Genomic DNA, 5,501 nt, shown 5'->3' on the forward strand with positions numbered 1-5,501 from the left:
TCGGCACAAGGCATATTATGCCTTTCTTGCTCTCAAGGTAGGGAGGGATAACGTGTGTTTCTTGTCTGTCCCTTCCTCCTCCTTTCTTTCTTTCTTTCTTTCTTTATTTATTTCTCCCCTCTCTCCCGTTCCCGAATTCCTTGAGAAGCCGCGTTTATCCGGTGCCAGTGTCTTTATTGGTTTTTATTGCCCCCTAAGCAAGATTCCTCTACCTTTATTGGCGTGTTGCGTTTACTGTTGTTTTTCTTGTCTCCGTTCCCCTTATGTGGGCTGTGTTGTTTATATGGATGTATGTATGTATGTGTGCTCAGACGTATACAGATTTTCTTGTAGCAGTATAGCAGTAACTGATGCTATGTTCTCTATCGCAGGATGAGTACAAAATACGTATGCAATTTCTTTAAATAAAAACAACTATCATTATTTGCGTATCAGATTTACAAAAAATTAAACACGGTGTATCTATGTTTATTTTTTCACACACAAAAAAACAAAGTATAAAGTTACCTTCAGTATTTGACCTTGTAAAATATGCCTGTAAAATCGTATACCTAGAGATTTTATAAACCATAGACATATATTCAGTTTCAATGCAAAACCACAAGCAATATTGTATATATTGTTTTATTAAACGAGTGAATCATAGTGCAAAGGGGTTTGTTTTTTATAATAAGTTTAAGTCCCTGTTGGGAAGATAATATTTATCAAGATAATTTTAGATTGAGCCGACTTTTTCTAGCGTGCTAGAATATTCACTTATATAACCTAGAAAAGACTAAGACCTTATATTCTTATTATTTTTTTTTTTTGTCCTTCAGAAGCTTTCGAAAAAAGAAAGCCAGTGCTTTCTCTTCCAGGGCAAGTGTGTAATGTTGAGAATTCATAATTTCTCTTCGGAAAAAAAAATTTCGATATTGATGGTTTGGGTGTTTTTGATTTTTATGACTTAGCGTTTTATTTTTTTTTTTATTTTTACTATTTAAAAAAAATTCTTATTTCTGTTTCTCTTGTATTAATGCCATTGCCTTTTAGATAGCATTTCATCATCTTTTTGTTCCTTCTCTCTCTCTCTCTCTCTCTCTCTCTCTCTCTCTCATCTGTCTCTCTTCTCATTTTCCTCACCAGCTTTTCTCATTCATTCTCATGTTCTTACTGACCTCTCTCTCTCTCTCTCTCTCTCTCTCTCTTCTCCCCACCTACTTTTCTCCATCCTCCCCCCCCCCACCCCCCCTCACCCCCTCTCTCTCTCCCAGAGGCCCCATAAAGCCATTACAGTCACAAAATGTTTAGAGGGGAACTTATGAAAAATCTCTGTTCCGCCATCATTAGCATATTCAATACTTGTCTACTACAAGGGATCAGAAATGCAAAGGAAGGAGGAGGAGGAGGACGAAGAGGAGGAGGAGGAGGCTTGGAGAAATTGAGGAGTGTCTTGGGACGAGAGCGAGAGAGAGAGAGAGAGAGAGAGAGAGAGACACGAGATTGAAGTAAGGAGGAAGAGAGAGAGAGAGAGAGAGAGAGAGAGAGAGAGAGAGGAGAGACTGAAGGAGGGAAGTTTGTGGAGAGAGAGAGAGAGGAGAGAGAGAGAGAGAAGAGAGAGAGAGAGAACAAGTAATAACACGAGATTAAGACTGAAGGAGGAAAGTTAGTGAAGAGAGAGAGAGAGAGAGAGAGAGAGAGAGAGAGAGAAAATAAATAAGTAAGAACACGAGATTGAAGGAGGAAAGATAATGGAGAGACAGACAGACAGACAGACAGAGATACGTTAAGGAGGAAGGGGAAGAGCGAATCGCATCTTTTCCCTGTCACCTTAGAAACAGGAAAAGGAGAAAAAAAAACAGTTTTGACAAGGAAGGACAAATTGCTTAAGAATGTTACAACACTAATAGACAAACAAATGGGGGGAGATGGCGTTGTGGACCAAATGAGGACTTGATGGAGGTCTTCGAATAATTAACCTAGACAATAATGGTGACTGGTGCTAGAAATATCAAGAAATGAACATGTACGGTGATGATCTTGGACCTCTACATATCCAAAGGTAAACGTGTATGACGATGATGAAGAGGGAGAGAGAGAGAGAGAGAGAGAGAGAGAGAGAGAGAGAGAGAATGTATTCCGATCCCTTTCCCTGAATGTCCCACAACCCTAAAAAACAACTTCACCCCCATGAGGCCGAAGTAGTAATCCGAAATCACCTGCAGTTTCCTCCGCTTATAATAGACTTCTATCGTCTATACTCAGCCGAGCATACCTATGGTCTATTTCCTCCTCCCCTTGTGCTAATATTTGGATAAAGAAACGCTGGTCGTTCAATTTCAATGTAACTTCAAGCCATCCTGGAGGGGGGCCGCCCATTGATCGTGCCTCCACTTGACTGGTTGGTAAATATTGACTCGGCTTCAGGTGAATTCGGGGGAGGGGGAGGGGAAGGGGGTAGGGGGTGCCTGCAGGTGGGGCTTTTAATCAACGGAAGCACAGGTGTTCAGCTCAAGTGGAGAACTCATCTGTCTATTTTTTTTCTCTGTTGGGTTATTTTACTCATATTGGTAACAAGAATAATAATAATAATAATAATAATAATAATAATAATAATAATAATAATAATAATAATAATAATAATATGTTTTATTAAAAATCATTGCTGCATCAGCTGCATTAATTTTATAGGGAGTTTCTTCTCTAATTTTCTAATTAGAAAAATAGAGAATAACCTCTATAAAATTAATGCAGCTGACGCAGCAATCATTTTTAATAAAACATGTTTAAAAGAGGGGTTACTTCCATCGTATGATAATAATACTAATAATGATAATGAGAGTATTTATTTGACATGTTTGTTGGTTACATGCCCATTCAGATAGTGTCAGGTTAGGTTGGGTGAGTTAAAACATTTTACCACAGTTTGTACGATGTTTCGGAATATTTTTTGATTGACAATCAAACCTTAATCTGAATAATAGAATGTCTGTGTTTAAAACATAAAAGAATATGAACATTCATCCTGACGCGAATGTCTTTTTGGGATAATATTTCTCATAATTTTGCCGTCAAGCTAAGACTTGCCATCGTACGATACAATCAAACAATTCGAAGTCAATTCGTTAAACCTCTAAGAACTTCGGACAATTCTCTGGGAGAATATTGTCCTTAGACATACATATTATTAATATATAATCCTATTTATCTCCCTACAATCAGACAATTCAAAATCAATTTTTTTCCTTCTGGAACAATTTATAAATTATTACTTCACCTCAATAAATAGATATTTTCCTCAAATGAGTCCATATAACAAATATGTTCCTCAAATGATTCCAATTAATGAATATTTTCCTCTGATGGTTCCAATCAATAAATAATTTTTCTTCCAATTACCATAAATAAATGATTTCCTCATATGATTCCAATAAATATTTTCCTCATAGGATTCCAGTCAAATATTTTGCTTCAAATTTTTCCCATAAACAAATATTTGCCTCATATGATTCCAATAAATAAATATTTCCTTCAAATTATTCCCATAAATAAAAGTTTTCTTCAAACGACTCCATAAATAGATATTTTCCTCAAATGATTCCCATGAATAAAAATTTTCTTCAAAGTGATTCCCATAGATAAATATTTTCTTCAAATGATTCCCATAGATATATATTTTCCTCAGATGATTCCCATAGGTAAATATTTCCTTCAAATGATTCCCATAGATATATATTTTCGTCAGATGATTCCCATAGGTAAATATTTCCGTCAAATGATGCCCATAGATAAATATTTCCTTTAAATTATTCCCATAGCTAAATATTTCCCTTAGATGATTCCCATAAATAAATGTTTTCCTTATCTTATTCCAATAAGTATTTCCCTCAAATGATTCCCATAGACAAATATTTCCCTCAAATGATTCCCATAGATAAATATTTCCCTCAAATGATTCCCATAGACAAATATTTCCTTCAAATGATTCCCATAGATAAATATTTCCTTCAAATGATTCCGTAAATAAATGTTTTCCTCATCTTATTCCAATAAGTATTTCCCTCAAATGATTCCCATAGACAAATATTTCCTTCAAATGATTCACATAGATAAATATTTCCTTCAAATGATTCCCATAAATAAACAATATCGACGTTCTCCCAAACATTTGAACGTGTTGCACTGAGGGAGAGAGAGTTTGTTGCAATCTCATTACCACTTTGATGGTCTTAATTGCATCGTTCGCAGGAGACGGCGAAAAGATCAACAAAGGCAGACGGAAAAGAATTCTCTCGACGCCTCCAAACCCCCCCCCCACCCCTCCCCCTCACACCTACCACTCCCCCTCCCCCGCCCCTCCACACCCCTCCTTCCTAATTAGATTCATGTTGCAATACGTGATGTGGATGAAATGCTGGCTGTTGTCGACGTTACTGCTGTTGAGTAATGCTTTGATTTGAATTGCATGGAGATTATTATGGGTTTTGACAGATGTATTTATAAGGTGCGTATAGGGATTATAGATATATTGAAGGTAGAGATTATAGACGTATGTATATATATTAATATATATATAATATATATATATAATATAGAGAGAGAGAGAGAGAGAGAGAGAGAGAGAGAGAGAGAGAGAGAGAGAGAGAGATAGATACATAATGTATATATATATATATATATATATATATATATATATATATATATATATATATATATATACATATATATATTTATATATGTGTGTGTGTGTGTGGTGTGTGTGTGTGTGTGTGTGTGTGTGTGTTTATACATCTTTCACCGCTAGAGTACTTTTATTTTTTGGAATTATCAATTTATTTTTTTTGGCAACATCAAAGCGATTAAAATCGAACTCTATAATCCGTGAGTACTATTTATCTAACAGACTGATTTCAACCAGATACAGTGCTCCCTTATACCATTACATTCCAATCGTCTACTTAATCATTCGGTACCCTGTTGAAAGTAAAGCGACTGGAATGCATTAATCCAATCGTTCCAATTAACCTGACTGGGGTACTTATGCCCCTTTGCCCCCCTAAACAGAAAGGAATAGTGTATTAGAATATTTTTGTTTATTTTCGCATTTCATTAAGTGGGTCAGATACGCGACACTTGCTTTTTTCAGTTATAGAGGTTTTATATATATATATATATATATATATATATATATATAGTATATATATATATGATATATATAGATATATATATATATGATATATATATATATATATATATATATATATATATATATATATATATATATATATATGTGTATATATATACAGATATATATACATATATATACATATGTATGTATATACACATATATGTATATACATATATATATATATATATATAATATACTTATATATAATATATATATATATGTATATATACATATATGTACATATATATATATATAAAAATATATACAGACACATACAAATATATAATATATAATTTATATATATATATATATATATATATATATATATATATAT

This window comes from Macrobrachium nipponense, chromosome 20 (assembly GCF_015104395.2).
Source record: "Macrobrachium nipponense isolate FS-2020 chromosome 20, ASM1510439v2, whole genome shotgun sequence".
In the NCBI taxonomy this organism is placed as follows: Eukaryota; Metazoa; Arthropoda; class Malacostraca; order Decapoda; family Palaemonidae; genus Macrobrachium; species Macrobrachium nipponense.